Source organism: Dermacentor albipictus, chromosome 1 (genome assembly GCF_038994185.2).
Source record: "Dermacentor albipictus isolate Rhodes 1998 colony chromosome 1, USDA_Dalb.pri_finalv2, whole genome shotgun sequence".
Lineage (NCBI taxonomy): Eukaryota > Metazoa > Arthropoda > Arachnida > Ixodida > Ixodidae > Dermacentor > Dermacentor albipictus.
Window position 1 is genome coordinate 166,249,421 of NC_091821.1, and position 27,032 is coordinate 166,276,452.

General features: G+C 42.7%; 1 protein-coding gene across 21 annotated transcripts in view; it reads right to left on the bottom strand.

The window, feature by feature from the left end:
* The window catches only part of LOC135911558 (uncharacterized), a 412,939-nt gene that overhangs the window by 45,775 nt on the left and 340,132 nt on the right, over positions 1 to 27,032 (bottom strand). The window lies entirely within an intron of this gene.

The window sequence follows — 27,032 nt, forward strand, 5'->3', positions numbered from 1 at the left end:
CAACAAATGTCACATTATGGCATGAACCTCATAGCAATGATGCATAGGAGTATGACATTCCATACCTCCAGCACGAACCCATAATAGCTGCCGCTGCTTTCAGAGAAAGCACAGATGCTGTAGAAACAACACCTGTCTGATCAGACCTATATCACAGCAGTGGCCAATGTCCTCTTGAAGAATAAATATGCATCAACAAATATTATGATCCAACTTTCATGCTTTGGCTGGCCTTTATGCAATGAAGAAGAAAAAAAAGAGCCTTGTCTAGCTAGTTCAGTCAATTGGCGGCGAGGAGTTACGGAGTCGCCATCTATCGGAAGCGCCTCACTGGCGTAGTATGAGGGATCACGCGGCGCGCTCCTCATAGGTTTTGCTGTCAGCGCTCACTGAAAACACCACGCGCGAGCTCTCCCGGACATTTCTGTAAGTACTTTCGAAACGAGAGAAGTTGTTAACTGTCTAAATAATAATCTTGGGCAAACTGAAAGCACAGAATCGTTTACAGACGCTATCTCTTTACCGAATACATACAGTGAATGCCACTGCGCGCGGTCACCGCGATGTAGTCTACCGAACCGGCCTCTTGCGTGTAAGGTAGGCAAACGCTGAGAGCTAACTATGTGAAATATGTCCTTACAGTGTTTCTATAGCTAAATTGAGCATAATAGAATGAAGCCTTAATGCAGCGATCGCACAGGTTCGCAGCGACCGACTGCACGTCTGCATGCTTGTCTGCACACTGTTTCGCTTTCGCCGCATGCGCGTTTTTGCACCGTGCCATGAGCTTTAGGCCACAGAATATGACAATTTGACAGTATACAAGCAACTATTGTTACGTGGACGCTATCAGTGCTGCTAAAAAATAATTTAATTGTAGAGACTTCAATGCCTACTCCCCTGTGATGTGCTGTCACGACGATTCAATCTTTTTTTTTTTCTAAATTCTTGGACGTTTCAATATTATTTCTCGAGCTGCGCCACACTGTATGTTTGTTGGTGTTCTTAGTGTGCGATTTCTCAATGCTTCTTTTTTGTAATCCAGTGCATTATTTCACGACACAAACATGACCATATGCCATGCTTTTTTTTTAATGTGCTTCTTACCGCTCCCTTTCCACTCCAGTGAACTTGCCAGTATCTATAGCATCGAGAAGTTCATAGACCAAACCGTCATGACATTAGTTGGGCAGTGGACTCGGGCGAGCGTCTCGATGTGCGTTTTCTGAACATCGCAGACCCGGCGCCGTAGCAGAAATGTTCCTTGCGTCTGTGCTTGTTGCATACCCGAGTTCTAACCGATGACTGTTTGCTGGTTTTATGTTTCGCGAGCCAAGCTTCATGCAGCTTCTTGTCGTGCAGCTACATGTGAATAAGGCTGACACCGGGCTCCGTTGCGTACGTCTGACACTGCGGCACCGAGCAGTAGCCTACCATGTTGCGCGCCTTCAAAGGCAGCCACTACCTATTGTAGTGCTTTCAAGCGTTGTAAAGAAGACACTCGAAGCGGGAAAATCTCGCCACTGAATGAGGACCGCAGCGTATGAGGGAATTTAAACTCCCGTTTTCAGCTCGCTTCGGTGCTCCCGAAGCAGCCGACGCGGCCGCTATGTCCACGTGATCCCTCATAGCAAGTCACGCTGACGGTGGCACCAGCTTTTCCAGTGGTGGAGCTCGAGGCCAATAGCACGATGATAAAGCAGGAAACATAAGCATGCCCTCACATATTATATGGTACCCCCAGTTATTTGTTATAATCATTGTCTGAAAAAACAATAACACTGAAGTGCATTCAGCTCATAAGCCCTGTGCAAGTCTGATGCCAAACAACCAGTTATAAGGAAACAGTGGTGCAGGCATTAAAGACATTAAAATTTCTGTACATGTGCTAGACACATGTACACCAAGAACTGATACTATCCAAACGAGTACAGGATGAAGCTGTCGTGCTTCATAGTCTAGAATGTTCCATACATTGCAGGCGCAGCAATAACCCCTTTCCTACTGCAAAGTTCGATAGAGTGCGCATAAACAGCAATAAGCCGGAATAGATGACACCAGAGATGCCTTAAAGTGGAGATGTATAGAGCTGGTTCAAATTAGAACCTTGAATATTCATTTTTATTGTGGAATATACTGCATGCAAAGGGCATGGGATCCCTTCATACACAGTCCCCCTTACGTTCAACACAAGTGTTCCAGTGGTTTGGAAGTCCAAGAATACCAGGAGAAAAATACTTGTTTGTCCTCAAGTGCAGCCATGCATGAAGCAGCTGCTGCACCTCTGCATGAAACTTGAAAAACTTGCGTCCCAGAGCCACATTAAAGCATGAAGAAAACTAAAATCAGTACAGTTGTGTAAATATGAAAGGGCAAAGTGGTCAAAAGACAGGCCCTACATGGCAGCAACTATAGAACAAGCTGTATAGGGTCAAGTGTTATGTTTAAGCATAGCGCCTGTTTGCAGCATACCACCTTTTTACTTGGCTGTTCCCCAAAGGTGGTTAATGAGAAGACATGCATGCATAGGACTGGTGTCTATGTCCTACATATAGGCATAAAGACTTCCAGTTTCATTTATATTATTTAATATTACGTGCCAATTTTCTTTTGCCAACTTCCAGCAATGCAACCACCTTGGGCTTCTGGTGAGTCTCTTACAGAAGTAGCACCATTCTGGAATTTCCTAACCCACAGTAGAGCTGTAGCAGTGACAGGCATTCTTCACTGTGCTGCACCTGCATTCTCCAATAAATTTTGGTAGGTTTGGCCCTTCCACAGTTCAAAGATTGAATAACAGAATGTTGCTCCTGTCTGGCACAAGGTGTCATTGTCCTGTTTGGCGCAAGGTGTCATTGGAGCTGCAATATTTGCACCACTGCTGCATTCTAATTTAGCATAGTAACTTCAAGCTGTCAAATGCAACTTGCTTTTCAGGCTGCTTGCTTTGTCAGTTTAGTTTAAGCTTTACCCAAGCTTTACTTGCTTTTACAGGAAGCTGTGACAAGGAATCAAATTAACTATTCACACAATGGTAGGCGTTTAAAGTGAACTAGGCAAATGTAAATTGCATTGACAATTTGCACATACCCTCTAGCCAAAAACGTAAAAGCAAACTCAACTTGCGGAAAGAAACTGTTGAAGTCTGAATTTTTTAAAATTTTTAATTAATTACTTCGTTACGAGAATCACCATAGCCCACATCAAAAAGTTGACATAAAAGCACTTATGAACAAACACTACCATGCTCTCAATGCAAGTACAGTGTAATCTCAATAAATGGAAATTGCTTAAACGGAAGTGCCGCTTAAATGAAACACCATTCTCATGGTTAGTTGATTTTGTATTCATGCAATGCTCTCTGGCCAATGTCTCACAGTAAATAAAACTTCTGATAAACGAAACAAATTTTCCTGGTCCCTTGAGGTTCCATTTAAAGAGAGTCCACTGTAGACAATAAAGCCTGCGTGAAAACTCTAAGCAGCGTTCAGTGAAAAACTTTTGAAAGAGTCAGCACAGTAGAATTTAAGGGGCCATTTTGATAATTTCCAGGTATGCTTCTGCATACTGCACTTTTGCCCCACTAATGGTGACTCAGGTCATCATTCAAAATGAAGACAAAGTGCAAACAATGCATACTTCGCTGCATGTGACTTTTTGAGAAGAGACACCATCTTTCCCTTAATGCTTATAAAACACTGCAGCTGCATACATATGCGATAATTTATAAATTGCTATGGTGCCACTAGCTTGGCACTTGCCTTGCAGGAAAGCCAGCTTCACAATTAGAAAAAACATGTATAATTAGAACTTGCTGAATTTGAATTGATAGTTAATACAAAAGTCACGTGTGTATGAATAGGCGAGAACAGTCAGTAATGAAACCATTCAATGTAAAAGATTGTTAACCCATATAAGATTGCTTAATGGAACACACCATTTCTTGTAAACACCATGGCAAAAATGGGATGGATACGACATGGCGCAATCCGATATGCACATCAAGAATTTGATTGTTCCCAACGTGCAAGTCATTTTTAAATGCAAAATTTTTACTTCATACATATCCTTTTCGATATATAAATTAGGTCCCAAAGCAAGTATTAGATAAACGAGTGCTGCTATATAGGGTGTCCCAGCTAATGTCAGCCAAGTTGTTAAAAAACATATACAGTATTGAAAAAACATGGTGCAAGATATGATTTTAACACCTATGGTGGTTGGTCATCAGACCTCTGATAGTGGAGCACCATAGGTCTTATAGTTGTATCTTGTGGTGCATATTATATATCTTTTTATTTTATATATCTTTTTTTCCCCTTTGAACAGCTTGGCTAACATAAGCTGGGTCACACGATATGCTTCCTTGAACATGTGAAAACAAGTGCTTAGGCTAAATAAATGTTTTTTTTCAAATTTGACAATGAAGAAAACAAAGATATAACTTGATTGTTTTTCTGCTTAATGTAGTGCATAATTTAAGCAACTAATACAATGTGCTAAAGTGCACCATTTACACAGTAGTTTTCTTTTTTTTCTTCCTTCTCTTTTTAGTGTCACTAGCACCATCATCATTCAGACGAAAACATTCAGACTGTGCCAAGGGGCAAGATTCTAGACTGGAAGTTGAAGCATGCAAGACTTTGTGCTGACAAAGAAGTTCTTGTGGAAGTAAAAATGTCCTTTTAGTCAGAGGAGGAGTCCTTTGAATGATGTCGAATACATCAAGCAGCGAATGAGACAAGCTTCTTAGTTCCACCAGAATTCTCTGTGCAATATTTTCTTGTGTAGCTCCACTTGAAGAAGTTCCATCTGAGCACCACTGTTCTGCCTCTTCACTCCAATCAATATCCAACAGAGATTTAGATGTACACATGCAAATGTTTCCACCATCACTTTCCAGTTTCTGTCTGTCAGTCCACTGCACAGAGCGCCTACTTTTGTCACCCTCATATAATAGTAAATCATTACAGTGCTCAAAGGTAAATTGGCCATCAAGATTTTCCTCCATGCCTTCACCAGTAACTTGCTTTGATTCAGCAAAAGCCTTTGAATCGTCACATGGAAGAGTGCATTCTGGACATTGGGGTTCACCATGGCATTCCTCTTTTGAACACGAGCTCAAATCTTGAACAAATCCACTGGAACTGCCCAACGTAAAGCAGCTAGTGTCACTACTTGTTTTGAAATTATTTGCCACTACAGCCTTGCAAGTTACACATGTATCAGAAACCTGCTTTTTGGACAAACCATCCGGTGGCGACAACAACATTCCTTCATCACTGTGAATAAAGCTGCTCATAGAAATATGCTTTTGTGATGAACTACTTAATGCTGTAGCAAGTTCAAGGCAACATGGCAAAAGGGCACCAGGCACCTGAAGGATGGTAATGTTCTCAGCATTAAACAAAGAATTTGGTTTTTCTATATCCCCGCCTGCTCGATGACTTCTTTTCAGTTCATTTCCAAGAAATCGACTGTTATGATGATGATCCCTTATGCAACAAATTTTATGCAGCCCAATGTCTTCAATGACACATGAAAAAGGCTTTGGAAGATGTCTAAAGAAGTCAAGCAGTACAGCTAATTGTACTTCTATACAAGGAACAAAAACAACTTCATCCTCAATCAGTGCAGAACTAGAAAATATGCCTGAATATATGCCATAATGCATTGCATGTTCCTTAGGTGATTTTAACTGGACACTGTGGTTTATAAATATGACTAGGACGTAATTTACAGGTTCAGTTCTAATGTTCTGCTGCATCTTATCCTCAATGATATCGCTAATTGGTTTAGTTGCCAAGGTGTTCCTAAACATGGAGTCTGTGGTGGCACCAGATGCTTGCAACAGCTTAACAATGACACTTTCTGGGAATGAAATGACAGCATCATTTGACATCACTGCTGCTGTGCTTAAATTATGTTTCTCTTCGTTTGCATTTCTACCACTAGAAATGCCAATATAAGGTTCAAAACTGTCGTAGTGACTAGTTGATTTTCTTTGTTGCTTCACAGAAGCACAACTGAAGTCTTCATTGCAGTTACATTGCTGATGAAGAGATTTCCAGATCTTGTTGTCTTCCAAGATGCTTTCCTCAGCTCTTGACTCTGCCAGTTCAAGCAAAAACAGTCAATAAGACATACTAATCTTCCAGACTGTAATATTTGAAGAGCATGCTGCGATGTCTGTACGTGATGGCAGCAGGAAGACGGGCTCTGCCTTCTTTGCTCACCACTGGTACATTTGTTGCCGCTGATGAATGCAAGCAGCGTACCCAAATTGATAAAAGCAGCTGCTCATCTAGTTAGAGCCATTTTCATCTGTGAAAGTGAATCCACCGGTGTTATGCAGCACATCCATACCACACACTAAAGTGTGAAGCAGAACATATTGTTACACGTGCAACCAAACATGGTTAAGCAAGCCATTCTAGAAAGTTAAGACTATGCCTATGCTAAACAGCTGCTGCCCCTCTGATATCAATTAACTAATAGGATGCTGCTCATTAATAGGCCTTACAACATGACCTTTTGTTCAACAAAATGTCTTTATTACAAAAAGGATGTGGATGTCTAATTATATTTTTAAGGATGCATAAATAATGCCATTAAAGCATGCACACAACAGTTAGCATATTACGTGCAAATCCTTAAGAAGTGGAAGTAGTTGACTTCTGCTTTCTTCTGAAAGAGAATGTACTTTTTACTTCCACAATCACTCGTGAATAATATATAAAGTTCACGTCACCCTCAAACAGGTGCTCAACCACATGTTAGTAAAGCTAAAAAGTTGGTAACTCTTAACACAGTTTAAAAATACACTAAACATGAAGAGTTGTCGCTTCTTGAATTAACTTCCCCTTTGCAAGAATTCCGTACCACTAAAGCTGTCAAAAACTGAAAGTTGCCCTCGACTCCCCTCGAAGCTTTCCGAGAGCCTCTCATCATTTTTGTTGCTGCAGTGGACATCATAGCAAGTGCAGAGCAGTGCTCATCACACTTGAACGAATGATGTGTTGTCATACTGAACTTTTTCTTTTTGCACCACCCACCATTAAAGGAGACTAAAGGCAAATATCAACTCAGGCTAAAGTGATTAAGTGTTTGAAGGTATGCAAAGCATCACTTCTACAGAGAACAAAGTTTTTGTAAATAAGAAAATTATGTAAATGCAGGACAGGATTGGTGCTGCCACTGTGAAAGTATGGTGCCAGCTCTCATGACATAACTTGTCCAGTTTATTACGAGGGAACTAGTCATCCAGTGATAAACAAAAAGTTAAATAAATTGCAGTTTCATCAATTTTACTTATATTATTCAACGGATGAGCTCTACCATTTCACACTGTACTGCAGGCTCTATTTGTATGCAGGCGTATGCCACCATCTCTGTGCAGGCTTGTAACTCGAAGCAGTCAGTAGAGCCTGGCAGAGTATAACCTTTGTGATAGCCAGTACATATTGCATGTGAATCTCTGCTCATTGCAGGAAATTTGCATTCTAGAACTCTACCGGCCCTTCAGTCACTATTTTCGCTGCAACTAGGCATAAAGCAAATGATGCAAGGTTTCTAGAAGTGCACCAGAGCAATCTAGATTGTTTCAATGTTTAGCTTCATCCCCCTTTGACAGTTGCCAGCTTAGAGTTGCACCTCACTTTGTCTGTATTGGTTGCTTTTCACCACTAGTCAGGCTCACTACAGCTCCCACCTTTCATGGCAATAAATGTATTCAATTAACAGCACTTAGTTATCCTCTACGACATACCTACACACAGCCAAAACTCCAATGGGAAATTTAAGCAAGCCCAGTGCAAGGGCAAGTAGTCTTCAAAGATGCACCAGAATACGACACTCTCACCAGTCCAATAACCATTTTGCTGAATTACATTGATGACAACTCCCAAGGTGAAAAAAAAAACTACCACTAATGAAAATCTATATTAGACTGCATGATTCAAAGAGCAATTTGGTGTGATGATAGGGATTATTGCAGAGAGTCTTCCAGGTTTCTCAGTACAAACAAACAGAATAAACTATTTCCTTACCGGGTCCAAAAATATCAATTTGATCAACAGCTTTTCGACACACTGTTAAAAATTGCGGTTGGGGCACTTCCACTATCAAGGTTGTGCACAGCATGAAATAAAGACTCTACTTTAAACTCACGCCTCAAGGGCTCGTGCTGAGCCCTCGAGGAGCGAGACAGGGTCAAACGGCCAGGCCCTGTCTCCTCGCGCTTGCGTTTACCCTAATACCGGACTCGTAAAACGCTATTGCGTTAGTAATCTTCCGGTGTAAAGTGACGGCCGCAAACATGCAAATTCTGGTGCCAATCGGATAGCGGCAGTTTGATGCGCTGCAGAGTCTGCTCATCTGCTGCTTTGCAGAAGGACACAATGTCCCAGCATGACATACTGCCCGTCGCTATGTTTGCCGTCCACAACGCAACAAAGTCGAATCATAATGCTCGTGAAAAGATTGAGACCGACTCTGACCGCGGAGCTCTCGTCAAAATGGAGCATGTTTTAACACAAGCAGACAATGCTTGCTGTCTGCTGGAGGTGCTTAAGTGTAGCGAGAAATTGTTCTTGTGCATTCTCTTTCTGTTACTTTCTTTTTATAGAAACAAATGAACTAACATTGCAACTATTACGAACATCATTCGTTCACCATAAAGATGGAAAAACTATTGATGACACGCCCTGGGCAGCCAATCGGATAGCTCGTCCTACTGACGTCAATTGGGTGATTTACGTCATATGGGTAGGGTGTTAGATATGGAGCTGTTTCCTGCGATTACTTCGAGTTCCCCAAACCACTTCGAGTCGCAGCACAGCTAATTGAGGAATGCCGAAGCAGGAAAGCACATTCCAGAGGAGCGGCCGAGCAAACAAGTTCAAGGCAACAAGTTCACGTGCCAACAAGTTCGTGCGCCGCCGGGATTAGCAGGTGGGCCTCGGACAATGGAGCATGAGCAGCCCTCCCCTTCTCCTCGTTAGAAGTGCATTGCCAGTCTGCGAGGCAAGACCGCAGAGAGCCGCCAGGTGTGACACCGCGACACGGGCGCCTACCATTGGCTGAAAGTGGCGTCATCGGAGCGGACTCTCCTATTGGTCAAACATGACGTGACTTACAGTGCTCGAAGGGTTTATAAGAAGCCTTCCAGAGAGACCTGAGCATTCTGGAACATTCCCTGATTCCCTGATTCACCTCTCTCGAACTTCTTGCCGTGGGCCGCAGCGTCCGAGTTGCTGCCGGCCCGTAATGACTGTACAACTGTTACTTGTCTCTCACCTCCCTGTACATAATGTAAAATAAATACTCCCAAGTTTTTGGGTTTTCATCCGCGGAGTCCGTCCTCCAACCCCCTACATCTGGTTGGATGCGGTGGGATCGCCTCCGAATGCATCAGCTGGTGGCAGCGCTACGGATAAACCTTCGTTGAGAGAGATCCTAAGGAACCGGGAAGAACGAAGAAGAGAGAGCCTTCGTCGAAAGAGGTCCGAAGAAACTGGGAGTAGCGAAGAAGGAGCGAGCCTTCGACCCAGGGAGTCCGGAGGAACCGGGAACAGTGGACAAATGAACCGGATGGCAGGGTGCTGCAACCGTAAGTAAGCGCGTGGTTTTTTTCCTTATGATTCGCCAGACTCAAATGTTGTGTGTTCATTTTGATAGTTCTGGGAATCGGGAGTTTGTTGCATTGTGTGTTTGCACAAATTAATTAAGGAAAACAGTTTTAACCACCTGTCGGGGCAGCTGCCATGGATCTTAGAAGGTTGACGAGGTTGGACTTGTTGTTGGTGTGCGACGATTTGGGAGTTGAGGCGGACGAACGGATGAAAACGCCAGCTATCATAAAGGCGATTGAAGATAGTGGCAATGATGATGAAAGCATTAAGCTTGCTTGGGAGGTGATACAGGAGCCACGGCAGCGTGAGCGTCGTGTACGTTTGCGAGAGCGTCGTGAACTTAGGAGTGAGCATCAGCGTGAAGAACGCGAGAATGAACGGAAGCATGAGCTTCAAGAACTTACTCTTAGGTGTGAGCGTCACGGACGTGAGAATGAACGCGAACATGAGCGAGAGGAAAAGTATGAGAGAGAGAAGGCAGCACTGATCAAAGAGATACAGTATTGTGATCAGTTATTGGCACAGAGACAACGGCTGTATGAGAATTCTGTAGGTAGTACAGAGCGAAAGAATGAGGAAGCATCTAGCAGATTTTCGCCAGAAGCCGATGAAAAGAGTAGTGCCTGTGAGATTGGCTGCCGATTCATAAGTGAAGGGAAAACGCTAGCTGCTAACGATGCCTTAGTGGCAACAGAGGCCGTTAAAGGCCGCAAGGAGAGCGACGAGGTGCTGTGCCAACAGATGACTGTAGAGACAGCTAGGCCAGCTGCGAACAAATTGGCACAGTTACCGCGTGTGTGCGTCGCTGGTAATGTTAGCGAGGTTGCTAGCGAAGAAAAGGGTACTTCTGACCCGACAGAAGCGAGCACCCATGCAGAGCCAGATGTGCGTGCAGAAGTGAAGTGCGAGCTGAGCGATGCAGCTGAGGGTAATTCTCAGGATTGCGAGCTGCGTAGCTCAAGAGATTACAACTGCATTGTTCAGGGATCGGTGCTGCTCTCCGCCAGTCTAGATAGCCTAGATAGGGATGGTTCAGTTATTAATCATTCGGACTGTGCGCGTGAGACAGCGATCGATACCGACGGGCTGTGTGCCGATTCACAGCGTGAGCTGGGCAATGTAGTAGAGGGCAGTTCGCAAGAGTGCGAGTTGTCTTACTCGAGTAAAGCCTGCTGCATTGTGCCAGAGTCGGTTGAGCTGTCCGCCAGTCGAGGCAGAGAGAGAGTAGATTTAAATGTAAATCACTCAGACTGTGCGGGTAAGAGACCGATCCGGGCCGACGAAATGTGTACCGGCCAGCACGAGGCACGAGGCGACATGAAAACGAGTGCAAAGAGAAAGCGCCGTAAAAAGAAGCGCGGTAAAGACCGAAAGACGGTAATTAATGTAGCGCCGCCAAAGATGGCGAGAACCCCAAATGGGCAGGGCGCGAGGAGAAGAAAGGTGCGGTCGTCACTGACGATGTTGACGCATCCTAAACGTTCGAGCCACCGGTCAAAGGGGGACCGCGAAGAATGTTCTGCACGGACGCGGACAGAGGGCACGAGGCTGTTAAACTCCTCGTCGTTCCGTAGTTCTTTTCATAGCTCAGCGTGCAGTTCGAAGAAACGCAAGGTGGCAGGACGAGACCAGGTGGGGAGTAGCGACGCGGTCAATCGAGTTTGTGTTGAAAGCGGGGCGCGAGGACGCAAATTGGCAGGAGACCGTAACGTCTTGGGGGAGCTGATAGTTAGTCAGCCCTTTTGTTGTCTCTCGGCAGCCAGAGTAGCTTTCAAGCCGCGACCACCGCGAGGACGGCTCAGAGTATGACTCAGACATAAGCGTTTGGAAAGGGAGGCGAAGAGCCCTTCCGTAGAAATGGAGTGTCTTGTTTTTTTATTTTGAGCATCGGAAAGTTTTCGCGATTTGAGACTAGGATTCCTTTCAAGGTATAAGGTTTGAGCTTTGTTTATGTTTTGGTTTGAGAAAGCTCCGAGATTTGAAAGACGCGTTTAAAGTAAACATGTAGTCTCGCGAGATGCTCATTAATAAGTAGATAGGCTTTTTTTTGTGTGTGTGTGAGTAACCTGAGGGTCAAGGTTACTGTTGAGAGGCTTATCGTAACGCGCGTGTGTTTTATTTAACCTTCTTTCTTTTTAAGTGTTTTTGAATTTTCTAAGGTTAAGCGCGTAGATTTTCAGTGAGTGCATGATTTGCACCGAAAAGCGTTCTTAGTTCCATTAACGCATGTCCTGTGTGGACGGAAGGAAGCAGATTTATGACTGGGTTGCTAGTGTGTATTGAGGGCAGCCGTATTCTGACTTCTCTGATAAGTATGCGTGGAACGAGTTATTAAGAGACGCATCATTTTAAGGGTTCTGCGGAGTGTGTAAGTCCCGCAAGTTTAATTGTTCGTTTAAGTCACGTGTCCTGTAGGACTTTCAGGGAAGAAACGTGAGTAAGCGTGAATGAAAAGTTTGCCTACAACGCAAGTACGCGTTCTGTTTAGTGACCACAAGGCTAGTGCGCTTGTGATTACGTACTTGTGAGGTTGACCAGATTGTTCAGTGGCACCATTACGTGCGATAAGTACGCCACTGCGATAGATTGGAAACATGCTGTTCGTGTAGTTAGGCCACTTAAGTTATGTTCGGCTGTTTTCATTTGTTGTTTGCATCGTCAACGACCCTTTTGTTTGCAACAACAATAGTAGTCTGGTCTTGTCGGCAATCGAGGAGAAATGCATAGCTGTTTGGAAGGGTGGTTACAACTGTTTTGTCAAAATTGGGGAACTAAAAGATCAGGGTTGATTTTGTCTCAGTAATAGCCTGGCGAGTCAGGGGTGAAGAGCCTGCGCTTACGCGTGGTGCAGCGCTGTGTTGTTTGGTTTGTTTGACGTATGTTCTCCGGGGCCCAGGATCCCGAGGGTTGTCAAACGAGGCTCGACCCCAGTACCCTGCAGCTTCTTTCAGCGTTCCTCCTGGCCAGCGAATTGAGTTCACCGGCCATTCAGAACAACCGGGGCGAGGACGAGCTGTTAGATATGGAGCTGTTTCCTGCGATTACTTAGAGTTCCCCAAACCACTTCGAGTCGCAGCACAGCTAATTGAGGAATGCCGAAGCAGGAAAGCACATTCCAGAGGAGCGGCCGAGCAAACAAGTTTAAGGCAACAAGTTCACGTGCCAACAAGTTCGTGCGCCGCCGGGATTAGCAGGTGGGCCTCGGACAATGGAGCATGAGCAGCCCTCCCCTTCTCCTCGTTAGAAGTGCATTGCCAGTCTGCGAGGCAAGACCGCAGAGAGCCGCCAGGTGTGACACCGCGACACGGGCGCCTACCATTGGCTGAAAGTGGCGTCATCGGAGCGGACTCTCCTATTGGTCAAACATGACGTGACTTACAGTGCTCGAAGGGTTTATAAGAAGCCTTCCAGAGAGACCTGAGCATTCTGGAACATTCCCTGATTCCCTGATTCACCTCTCTCGAACTTCTTGCCGCGGGCCGCAGCGTCCGAGTTGCTGCCGGCCCGTAATGACTGTACAACTGTTACTTGTCTCTCACCTCCCTGTACATAATGTAAAATAAAAACTCCCAAGTTTTTGGTTTTCATCCCGGAGTCCGTCCCCCAACCCCTACAAGGGGCAGCTAAAAATTCCACCAAGCAGCGCGCTGCGATCGGCAGCGATGTACATTTTTAAAATCTTATAATAAATTACACGCTTTACGCGGAGCACTTAGATGCGTCAATTAATGATAAGAAGGACCTACTCTATTGACTCCGTATGTTTGTACAAAATCGTCAAAATCGTTTCAGGGTACCTTTAAGGGCTCAAATCGCCACAAGCACAAGCGAAAAAGCTTTGAATGCGTGCCAGTAAACTTATTAGGCATATTGGTGCTCTTACTGTGACAGGAGATGGCGAGTGTACACGTGTATAATTAATGAGTACATAATGCGTCCCGTGACAATTGCCCCTTCCGACGCTTGTTATGCTTCACTGCAATACTTTTGCATATGCTTCACTATGCAATATTACTGTACTAAGGCAAAGACAACTTTCAGGAACCTGCCTTATGCAACTCTCCGTGCTTTCCGAGCTTCGAAGCTAACAACGAGGATTCCAAAGGCGGAGTCGCATTGCTGACAGTGGCGAATTCTTTCAATAAAAAACACGGCACCGAATGGCAAGAAGCGTAACAGCGAACGTCAAAGCAGCTGGGCCTAGTGCTGCCGTGATGGTGACTACGGCTGCAAGTGGATTGCGTGCGAGAGCGCCGTTCGAGGTGGCAAGGTAATCAAAATGGCGGCGGTCGTGGCTTTGTTTGATTAATGCCATTTCGGACCTTGGTCACGGCAAAAAGTCAGGAAAATCAGACGGAGAAGGGTTCTTGCATCCAAAATGTCAGACGTTAACTCTATGGGGTACGTGGTGGTGCCGCGAAGCTGTCAGAATTATCGGGCGTCCGGAAAATCAGTCGCTGACTGTACACTGGCATCTTCTCCAGCCGACGACACGGCGTCAAAGTAGATTGGTTATGATTCCTCTTTGTTACTCGAGCCAGCATTACCGCTACTTTCATTCCCTTTCAATAAAATTACAGCTAATTTTCCCTGATAGAAGCACAAATTCCATGAATTTTCTCTGAGTATTTCTATACTATTCAAAATCCCTGAGAATTCCCAGTTTTCCCGGTTGGCAGACACCCTGAAGAACACTCAGAAGTGCAAAAAGAGGGGATGCAAGAGACAGATGTAGTGGCTGCAATACAAACATGAGCAAGCAGTAGTGGTACCAAACCTCTGACAGCATTGCAGGTTTCAGCTAATAATGGATTAAATATAACCGCAGCAGAATTTAAAGAATTACAGAACTTGGATGAGTCAATACAAAAGTGTGAACTAAAGATAGCGGAACTGGTGTGAGAAAAAAAAGAGTAGGACAGTAGTGGAGTTTATAAAGAAAAATAACCTATTGTACCGGAAGTGTGTGTTTAGTTCAAGTAGGGAATTACTAAAGTTGATGGTCCTGAAGGAGCCGAGGGACACAGTACTGAAGATAGGGCACAATAGTGTAATGGCAGGTCACCAAGGAATAAAGAACAGGTTAGAAAAGATCAGAGAAGAGTTCTTTTGGAATGGGGTGCATAGTGATGTGAAACGGTATGTGAAATCATGTGGTGCATGCCAAAAGCCGGTGGCTAAAGGACGTGTAAGAAAGGCGCCTCTAGGAAAGATGGCCATAGTTGAGCTGCGATTTCACAGAGTGGGAATTAATATTGTAGGGCCTATTAGTCCCGTGTCCAGAAAAGGAAATAGGTATGTGCTCACGCTAATGGACGTAGCTACCAGGAACCCTGATGCTGTAGCGCTGCAAACGGTAGATACCATTCAGGCAGCCGAAGCATTGTTGAAAATGTTTAAAAAAATTAAATTATGGGGTTTCACGTGCCAAAACCACTTTCCGATTATGAGGCACGCCGTAGTGGAGGACTCCGGAAATTTCGACCACCTGGGGTTCTTTAACGTGCACCTAAATCTAAGTACACGGGTGTTTTCGCATTTCGCCCCCATCGAAATGCGGCCGCCGTGGCCATGTTGGAAATGTTTGCCCGGTATCGTGTGCCCAGGGAAGTTTTGAGCAACAGACGCTCAAATTTCACATCGGAGATTATGAAGGAGGTAGTGTTGTCCATAGATCAAAAGCTAACCACTCCATACAACCTGATGGCGAACGGTTTGGTAGAGAGATTTAATGGAACGTTGAAGACAATGATAAAGAGGATGTGTCAGGAAGGACCAAAAGACTGGGATAGGTATCTGCCAGCCCTCTCGTTCGCTTACCGAGAAGTGCCACATGCTAGCTTAGTGTTTTCCCCATTTGAGATGCTATACAGGAGAGCAGTTAGAGGACCAATAACCATTCTGAAAGAGCTCTGGTCCAGAGAGGAATTGGACCATGAGGAAAAGACCACATACACATATGTACTAGAACTCCGAAACCGATTGGAGGCAACCTGCTAATTGGCCCACGAGAAGTTGGCACAAGCGAAACAGATACAGAGGAAATATTATGACCGCAAAGCAACGCACCAAAAGTTAGAACCGGAGACAAGGTGTTGGTACTACTGCCCACAGATAATAATAAGATTTATGCAATGGAAGGGACCTTTTACGGTTACCCAAAAGAAAAATGAGTTGGACTATGAGATCTCAGTTCAGGACCATAAGGAGGTGTTCCACATCAACATGTTGAAAAAGTATGAAGAGAGAAAGGAGATAGAAAGGGGAAGAATGTGGAAAGGACTAGAGTTTGCACGGTGATTGCCAAAGAGAAGGACCACGGGGAGGTGACCAGTTATATCGATAAGAAGACCATGGGGGTAGAGAGTGTTAGGCTGAACCAATCCCTAGCGGCAACACAAGTAGAGAAGTTGAGAGGGTTGATTCACAAGTTTGAGGAAGTGTTTTCAGATCTCCCCGGGTGGACAGAAGTAGTACGGTGCAAGCTACAGTGTTCAACAGAGGAACCAGCGCATGTAAAGCAATATCCACTACCCCTTGCAATGCAAGAAGTGATTGAAAGTGAGATAGACGAGATGTTGAGGCAAGGAATCATAGGAAGGGCTAATTCTCCTTATAACGCGTTGTTAGTGGTGGTTAAGAAAACCGACGGTTCTAAGAGTATGCGTTGACTTCAGACATCTGAACAACGCATTGAAAACAGACGCAGAACCAATCCCCAGGATAGACGTGGCAGTAGCAAGAGTGACAAATAAGAGATTTCTCAAAACTGCATTTGACTAAAGGATACTTGCAGATTCCTATGGAAGAAGCGTCCAAAGAAAAGACAGCTTTCTCGTGCTCAAAAGGACCATTTCAATTTAAGTATATTCCATTTGGTCTAAAGACAGTGGTAGCAGTGTTCACGAGACTGATGAGACGGCTGACTGATAAGACAAGACTGATGAGATATAATGTAGGACCTCCAGCTGCACCGTTCTCTGCGTTTGCTCAGCATTTCTCCTGTGTAGCTCAGCCCTTTTCAGCCCTTCCAGTGGGTTTCCCCGCGCACTCATTACTGCCGTTGCTGAGTCACTCCTCCAGAAATTCAAAAGCGATGAACACAGGAGAAGGGCTGAGCAAGCGCAGAAAACAGTGAGGCCGGAGGTCTTACCTTATATGCACTGTGTAACCCACAACTTAAAGAAGGTTTGCAAAGAGACATGGGGTGCCAGTCGTATTCTCTGTACCATGCAAACTGGCCCAGCTCTGTCCATGCATTCTTTCTGATGTGAGCAAGAAACAGTTGTAAAATACAAGCTAATTTGTACATAAAATGTGCTACCGGAGTCATGTACGAGTTTCCGTTGTCTTGTGGCAAAACATGTAGGCCAGACTGGGCAATGCATAAATCAGCATGCACAGGAACATGAGCTGTCACTGAAAGGTAAAGACGGAGAACATTTGCCTAAGCATTGCAATTTCCATCCATGTAAGCCCTGACTGGACAAGATACGGATTCTTGAAAAAAGCTGGGACACCACGGCACGTGAATTGTTAGAGGCATTTCACATAAAAGAGCGAAGTTCGTCTTGTATTAGCGACACATTAGTTTTACTTTTGCATGCAGAAAAAAGGTTTTTTGATAGCTGGCTGCAATTAGGTTGTTTAGCAATTGAAGCTGTTCTGTATGTTGCGCATTTGCTTGCATGTATATATTAAATGTTGTACAATATAGAATAAATAGTCAAAAGTTGGCACTCCCCTTGTTCCCTTCCATCCTTCCTTGTTTGCACTAAGTGATCACATTTATGGTCTACTGAGCAATATGAACCGACTAGCCAAGTAACATGTACTTCAGGCCCAAGTTTACTGGCAGGCCTTTACGGTTTTAGATGGACCCCCACTCATTTGATGGTTTTAAACGTCCTCTCGAATTTCCGAGGTTTCTTTCTTTTTTTTTAACCACCTTTTTTTGCTAGCATTCCTAAAACACAGATGATTTTTCTCTGCTTCTCGGTGCAGGGCATGTGCATGCACTTATAGTTAAGGAACGCATACTAGGCCATGTTAACGGTCTCAAATACGAGACACGCATGGAATGCAAAATGAGGGCACAGATCCCCACAGCAACATCAGAAACAGCTCTGAATGGCGGCCAGTATGCTTATTAGGCATCTAGGTGCTCGTACTGTGACCGGAGACAGCATGTGCACGCCTGTATAAGAAACGCCTACTTTTCCTATGACAGTGGCCCCTTTCTATTCATGGCATGCTTCGCCGCATTATGCGGCTGTATTGCGAAGAAACTGACCCGTTGAGTTCGAATTATCTGGCGAAGGCAAACTTTGAGACTGAAATAACGGAAGTTTGGGCCTATAGAAATGTATTGGCGCTGGTCGGGACCTTCGGTCAGGATCGAATTAACCGAATACACGAATTAACCCGAGTCGAATTACCAGAAGTCTACTGTATACTTGCTTTTATTACTTACAGGTGGGATGCTGAAGGTGGGATTAGACTTGACAAGCCATCGCAAAAATCAAATCAGAGAAAATACACCAAAGGCAGTCAAATAACCTCAAGAAAAGAATAACAGACAATTAATTTTCAGAATCTTACAGTATTCATGAAATACAACAATTCATGCACAACATAAATCAATCTGGCTTTTCTAACAGGGCATCTGGTGCCATCCAAAACACCTTAGCTTCAAGAAAATTTATTGAAGAAAGCTTACTTATCTAACCTGTTGATGTAAGCATAAAATGAACTTCAGGAAATTTTTCAGTGCAATTAGATTTTGAAAGACAATACTGCAGAGCTCACACCTAACCTATATTCCAATATTAAGATGAAATTCTTTTACTTATAAAGAGGGGATGGGAGTCAAGCCCCCCCCCCCTGCCTTCACCCTTCGCCCCCCACACCAAATTTTCTCATGCAACTACCTCCTGCCTGGCTGTCTGGATGAACTCTTCTGACAGTGACCCTATCCAAGTAGTCACACCTGTACGTCATGATTTTTCTTCACACATGATTACAGCTTTACCTTCAAACAACCAAACACATCAATTAGCAGTACAATGGTGGCTCAGTGACTATGTCATTCTGTTGGTGGACATGACCTTGTGGGGTCAAATCTTTGGCGAAAAGGCCACATTTGATGAGAGCAGGATGAAAGAATACCCATGTATTTCTGAGCATGTTTAAGAAACCCAGGTCACAAATTATTCCAGATACCCTATGGCACCCTTAATCAGTCATGTTAAACCCAATCAATTATTTTATTATTTAGCAGTATATAGTTCTGTCTCAAATGAAGGCAGCCTGCTGGTAGCCTTTAATCAGTGCACATGTAATTTTATTGTTATTCATTTCAGCAATGCAAATAGGTGAAATTAAAAAAAATACTGCTAAAATAAATAGTTTGCAGCAACATACGCCCATCCCACTCTTTTAGCAGCCTTCATAACTTTTTATTATAAGCGACAGTCAGTTCGAACAGCTTAGGTACATCTGGATGCTGTAAAGCACTACAGCATCCAAATGAAAACTTTTTCCTAAACTCAATGCTATGCTGTGACAACCATGAACAACTTGGAAATAAAAATAAAAATATAATTAAGTTATGTATTCAATTAGTACTCAAAGGGTAACTAAAGGTCTCACAATAATTATATCTGCACAGCTCTCAATTCCTCTGCAAATTTTTAAAATGTGAGGTTTTTTCAGAGGGTTTTCATTGCTACCATGTGTGTCATAGCATATGAATGACCTAAATAAAGTGTCTATTTGCTTCTGCTGTGCAAAATCACTTAAAAAACTTTTTTCCCCCTATATGTGCAGGAAATGCCTTCCCCCATCACCAAGTGCGCTAAAGCCATATTTTCCTTCAATGCAGCCAATACAATTGCATCTTGTTTTCTGTGTGTTAGTTCTACTGCACTACTGCAGTTATTTGTTTAATATTTTTGTACACTTATATACCCACCTCATGAGTAATTCCCAATGGGCCAAGAGGGTATTATAGTTAAATAAATGACTAATTAATAATGTATTTAAAAATATTGAAAAAAAACGCAGATTTGTACCAACTGGAATACTTTGCTTCGCTTGTTTAAATCTCTATTCTGACTTACATTCAGTAATTGCAGCCTAAGATAGATTACACAATGTGTAAAAAGTTAAGAGAAACAAGAAATGTGTCTACAAGATCTACCAAAGATTGATCATCATAGTGCATCTGACAAGAGCTGCTATTTTTGTAAGTGAATTAGCGTATCTGCAAAAAATATCACACTGTTAGGTAAAAATACAGGGAAGCACAACAAGCAGTTGCATGAGTTTTCTCAATATCTTGCCTCCTCCATCTAACTGTTAGTCTAACAGCATTTCTAACACTACAAAAATCAAGCATGACATAATCATAACCAAACAGTATGTTACTTGGATCAGAGACAGAATTACAACACAAACAGATAGTATTACCTCACATACTGATATAAAAAGCAGGCAATTATAGGATTCTGCTTACTTGAGTGTCAGGTCAAAAGCTATGCTGACACTCGGTAAGCGTAAAAGCATTAAGCACAATATGACATATAATTGTAGTTGATTGAAATTGCATAAAAACCATGCAGCACATTCTATTTGCTACAAATACTTGAGCTATAAAATAAAACAAACCATTCCAACTTATGTGCTGTAGATGCTAATGCTTCGTTTAAGAACAAGATGTCCCAGACATCTCACAAAAGATGACTATTAGAAGTAAAGTATCTTTAAATTTGTGCTTTATGAAAAACAAGTTGAATTTGGACAGGAAGCATCCTGTTCACAAACCACTCTTAGCAAAACAGCATGACCTTCTTTCATGGCATGTTTAATTAAAGCTCCCAAACCAACTTTCATTACAGGCAGAGTACTTCAAACAGAGCACAATATGAAGAACTGGTTGATCACATAAACAAATAGAACAAATGATGAAAAAAAAGAACACTAGACACACTAAATCATCAATTTTAGAAACAGTTTAGAGCAGCTGTGTTTCAGCTGTCAGTCTCACCTGTGTTCAAGGAAAGTGAGCAGAAAATCAAGCTAGTCTGTGTTGTAAGGCAGCAAACTGTCTAACTCACATGAAGATAACCTTGCACACTGTCCAACCACTGTCCAACCTCGCAAGCAAGCCTCCCTTCTCACAAAATTGAGTTATTGGATTAGCGTGGGCTTAAGCCTTCCCTCACCCAAATCCTTTTACCCGCTTCAGTGACCTTTCTTCCGTCAATATCTGCTGGCTGTGACACACAGTGCACTTTCTCGAGGAAAAAGCCTGGCCCGATCACTTCCAGGCACTCTGCAGATTATCGTACTGTGTAGAAAATAGGAATTTTAGAAAGCACTACAAAATACAAATGTTTCCATCTTTTTGCAATTCTTCTATTGCAGTTACTCTTCAGCCAAAAGCTTTGAATCCCAAGGAGTAAATGAAAAGCCCAAATATTCTTTGAAACAGCTGTATAACATGGTGTCAGGGCTTTGTTGCAGTACACATTAAGGAGAGGACTTGCATTCATCAAGGCATGCTGCCCACGAAGTGTTGCTGCTTGTGTGAACCTAACTGTCACTGATCTGCAATCTGTGCAAAGAGTATTATTGCATACCATGGCCGCAGGAACTATTACTCAGATAATTTACTGTCACTTGTTCCTTATGAACTTTACCAAGCTTGTAACGCTGAAATTATGCACATTGCTAATAACATATAACACATGCTTATCTGGCCTCTTAACGTGAGGTTTCTTTTAAGAAAAAGGCCTCCATAAACCTCGTTCCCTAAAAATCGAAGACATCCATGACTAGAGGATGGTAGTACAAACTTGCCTTGGACAAATTCACATTTATGTTCCCTCAGTACTCCTGTGTTGGAGATGAAAATTTAGAAGAAGAATAGGTTTAATATCTTACCTAGCAAATTTGTTTTTATTGTTTTTAAATGATCCTGAATGCTTGTTTCTCTTCCTTGCTGACACACAAGATACAAATAGCACCAATGCTTGCTATCAAGCATGACAGAATAAACACTGCGCAAGTTCCTTTTGTGCCAGAAGTGTTCTCGGCTTAGATCATTATGGTGTGCTACATCGTCCTTTCGCAAAAACATCCACTGCATCTCAGAATGCAGCACCACTGAGGTAATCAACAAGTGCAAGACTCCATGCAAATCTGGAACACAGTTGACAGCCATGCGCTACTGCTATGCATAACATGCAGTAAAGGAAAGCAGCTGTGGATCAACAACTATTATAAGTGTACTGCTAGGAGAAGCTTGAAATCTGAAAGCACAACAAATTAAAGACATGCCTTAATATAACATCCATGATTCATGCCGTGGTAATTAACATCCAACTTTCACATCTTGTAGTCTCAACAAAGCTCATTTTTAGAGCAGCATGAAACAAGAGCTGATTCAAATGCTGTACCATGCCAACAAGTTAAGATGTGCCAATTAGTGTGAAATATCACAATTTATATAGTCACAGAAACAAAGTCCAGAATTAAAATAATGACATTGAACGAAGTGGCACGATCACAGCACTATGCAAAAAACATATTCTCAAATAACAATAGCTAGTGTTTACAATAGCTTAAATAGCTTATTTAGTCATGTATTCCGCAAAGCGGACTCTGACTACAAACTTTTATTCTTTTTTTTTGGCAAAAAGAAACAATTTCACTCATTATTTTGGTGACAAGCATTCTAAAGCTATTTAGGGTGTATAGCACATTTGCAAATGAACTTAAGATATGATGCTTAACTCTTTAACTCCCAGGCCCAAGCAGTTCTTGTTTACCCTGTTAATACCAAGAGCACCAATGCTGAGTCCTACTTGTCTAGGCCACAGTTCCTTCTTTGTTTACCAGGAAAGAACTACACTTGTCAGCTCATTTCAGTGCATGCAGTTGACTTTTGGCACTCGTGTGCATTATTTTGTTGATGACATACCTTTCTTTATCACTTGTCCTGTTAGTAACACTTGAGGTTTACACATGTTTTCAGGGAAAGTTCCTTTTACAGGACATGTTTTCCTTTTTATTATTCAAGGTGAGTATAAATGACGAACTAGAAAAATTTAATTTTTTTTTTCTAATCAGGGCATTAAGTGCCAAAAACGTGGTGCAACAAAAAAGTCAGAAAACTTAGTGCAGTTTTTCGGGAACGAACTTGGGAGTTAAAGTGTTAACTGCAGAGATATGAACACGCCAACATAAAAGGAGCCGAAAATCATTAAGTGTATCCATTTAAGCTTTCAACTAGGTTTCACTTAGATAATTGCAGCCACAAGACACTTAAGGCATAAAGCATAGTCAACTATGTGATAGAATCTGAAAAGTAAGCAGTTACATAAAAGAGGCTGCATACAGTACACTTACGTGCACACTTAAAACTTCATTTTAAAAAGATTCAGCAGAAAACAGTGAGAAAGATGTTTCTGAGTAGCCCATAGCCAAACCTAATTGTACTGAACTCAATGTAAATAATAATACAAATCAGTTATAACCCAAAATATGACTTAACCAAATCACAGGGCCCAGATGAGTTCTTGATTTATTTTGTACATCCTTCTTGCATCACCGAGCGTTACAACAGTGACACACTGTAAATAGGTCAGTCCTGCTCCTTCACTCCTAATGTGAAAGTGCAAAATAAGTCTGCAGTATATAATACACAAAAGTGCCTAGGTGGATTCTTCAGTCTTCTTTACTACCAGTGGCTTGCTTGCTAGTTGCATTCACTAGCATAACCAATGAGCCCCGCTCCCACTCCTCCCCCTTCCCCGGGACATGCCAGCACTTCAGCACTGACAATATTGAGTGTGCAGTGAGCCCTACCCCTCTTTAGGCTACCTTGGATCTATCTGCCTCTGTCTGTGTTGTGCACAATTTCAGAAATCATGCACTCTCATGGTCACAATTTCATTCTTTATGTACAGCGTTGCGCTGTTCAATGTTGGTGATAATGGTGCAGAAAAATCAGTCAGCTGTGCCCTTAAGTTATCAATGCACTTATGCTAGCACCACCATGCTAAGCAAACAGTAATGCCCATGTTCCCAGCAGAAAGTATCAGTGTAGTTCAGACAAAAAGAAACTGTAGCTGTCTCAAAGTCTGGTATATCACACTGTGCACAAAAGATAAAGATGAAAAGAATAGCTGACTGAGCAAACACTTGCATGTAAATGACATCCCTTGCAATTAATGTGAAGCTAATGAGCAAGTCTAAATATTTAAAATAAAAAGGTGAGACCAACAGTGGCATGTTCAAGGGAGTTAATACAAATATAGCCATATGTCAGTGTATGCAATACATCAAACTACCAGTCATGCTGTTTGTAAGGAACCAAGTACTCAGAGATTATAAAAGAAATGGAAGGAAAGGCATGCTTTCTCTGTGACCTTTTTCTATCACTGTCACAATTTGTTTTCATGTGTGATGCAGGCTGGATACAAATGATTGCACAGTCATGCTGCCTAAGGGATGATAAGCTGGCCATCCTACAGTTCTAGCCACCTGAAGACTACAAAAGAATATGACAAAAGAATGTGGACTAAAAAGGGACAAACAGAGAGGGAGAAGGAGAAAGATGAAACAAATATTGTTGAAGGCAGAAAGTGAAAACACCATTGATTAGCAGAAGGAAGAAAGATTAGGATGTCTTTCTGTAGTGTGACGTGTCCACTACATTTGGTGGCAAGTGACGAGATACTACCCAAGTGTCTACAGCCTCCTCAAATGCTACTGCAAGCTAAGCTATGAACACGCATTTTCAACACATATTCCTTAGCATCAAGTCTGCTCCAAGCCATCTTATCTTGCCCCTACAGAGGCCTCTGTGCAACAAAGTACTAAATATTGCTATCACAACCTAGTTCTCGTGATCTTTGACAATTCATCACCATGGATGCCTTTTTGGTTTAACTTGAAGTAGATGCCACTTTGACCAAATGGGTCTTTGTTCTGCACTGAGTTGGTCTGAGCATTTGTGACAAGCCTCCATGGTCCTGCCCAGGACTGTGTAGGGTGCATCTCAACAGAGACACTGTTGTCTTTCCGTCAGCTGCAGGTGCCTTTGTACTCTGTTTCGGTAATCAGCACTTACAGCAAGTATTTCAACTGTGACTGAAGTCCTTTTGCCAACAGAGCAAGACCTTCCACGAGTTAGCTTATGATGTGCGCAGCACTGCACGGAAAGGCTACCCCTGTATTGGTGAAGAGGTTGATGACACAGTTCCACTGGTGATATTTATAGACATTTTCATAGGCACAAACATTAAAAGCATGTCCGACTAAGTTGGCCAAATCTGTGGCCATTACTCCAGCCATGATGGCCACAACTTCGGTAGCATACCAAGTTCCTAACTTTTCTTCTTTTTGACAACCTGCTGTCCACATGCTCACGAGTCACCAGTCTGATAAGAGTCGAAGCACTCGCAGATTTCAGTGCAGGCTAAGCTTGCAATGAAACAGGCTGCAAGACCTTCAAAATTATTGGTTGATTAGCATCTGCTGTTTCATCAAAAGGTGTGGCAATGACCACAACCCATGCAGCCATCGTGTCCGCTTGCTTTTGATTCTATGAGGCCACCAGACAAGCGCGCTGTCCATGAGTCAGTGTAATCCTCTCTGGTCTTCACGACCCTGTGAAAGTTGCCATTGATACGGGTGCTGCCATGCATGTTGTTGACATGTGACTTTCTTAACAGAATACGACTTGAATACAACAAATCAGCTCAGAATACATTCCCTGACTGGTGTCAGTAAACAGATGAATCATCCCTTTTGAAGAGCGAGTGACTCTCTCTGTGCATGGTGCGAACAAGTGTCACCATATGTTTCACTGTTACCAAAAACTTGTGATGGCCTCTAATATTGGGCTGCAGCTGGTGTGCTTTTGCATAGTACCAGATATCATTCTCTGAGCAAAAAGAACAGCCAAATGTCTGGTTTGTCTCCTACAAGGCAGCAGCACTCTAATTGTACAGCTACCTCAAAACTGCATCTGTCAAATGAACCAAGTCATGTTGCAACTACTTTGGTCAGCCAGTTCTCTGCGTATCTATGAGCAGTTTTGTACTCCATAAAACTTATTTTCACATCTAGCATCAAAGCCTGTGCCACTTCTAAACAATCTGTGCCTGGTTTCTGTCACTGCCCTTCAAAGGCCTGCACATGCACCTTTATGTCGCGAGTTTCTTTTCTTGCTCAACAAGGTGCTCTACCACTCTACAGGTGCTACTCTACAGGTGCGCTATTACTACTCCACGGCCACATTGCATTTCCTACACACACACAAAAAAAAATGTTTCATTAACACCTTAATCTCCCTAGTTCACAGAATGGCTTAACATGTCAGGTCAGAAGTAGCATCAGGAAACTTTAGATCCTTTCTTTCATGACTGAAATTAAACTTGAAAAGTACTGTTAAATGACCAAAATGTGTTACACTTGTGGCTCACGAGCACCATAAAGTGGAGTGTGCAGAAGAATATTAGCCAATCCCAAGGCCTCCAAGATTTACGGCATGGAATTTTAAAATGTCTCAGTGCACATGCCCCAAACCTCCTGTGTACCTGAAGTCTATACACATAGCAAGGCTCTGTTCAAGCTGAAGACCCCAGATGAAAAGCCAGGGTCAGCGCAATCTCTGCTGTACATTGCACTGATGAGGTAAATGCCTTTGGATAGGTTGTTCAAGACTCCTGAATATGATGTAACGGAGAGCTTCAAATTTTTCCATGTCACCAATAACATGAATCAACAATTTGTAGGTCAATTTGTACACTTGCTTTGCTTTTCTTGGTGAAATCTACACTGGTGAAATTACCCCTTGGTGAAATCTATATGTACACCTGCCCAAATCTCATTTCAGCAAAAGTATAGATGTGCACTGACTGTATGGCAAACTAAACAGAGGTCCCGGAACTGTTCAATTTAGCAGAAAAGTTGTCTTATTAGAGTTAATCTTAAATAAAGTCTATGTGTTACTCATAGTCTAACCAAAGAAAAAGAACAAAAACTTGACCGAAATATTTAGCTGAAAAGCAACAAAATATTTATCAACTAGAACTTTCAAGCAGTTTAGCTTTGCCTCAAGCTTAAGGAACAACAATAACGAGCAGTTAAATGCAGTAAAAAGAAAAACATTATTAACACACCTATGATGCAGACTTGGCAAGCACTACATCTTAATAGCAAACTTTACTGCAGTTAGGACTAAACAGCCAAATTTACACCGAACATAGTGATGAAAACTGTATGAGAAATCTTCTTTATGTACACAAAGAAACAGAGACAAATCTAGAATGCATGAATAAGCCAGAAGGAAAGGAGACTACTATTGACAGGTAAATAAATGATAAA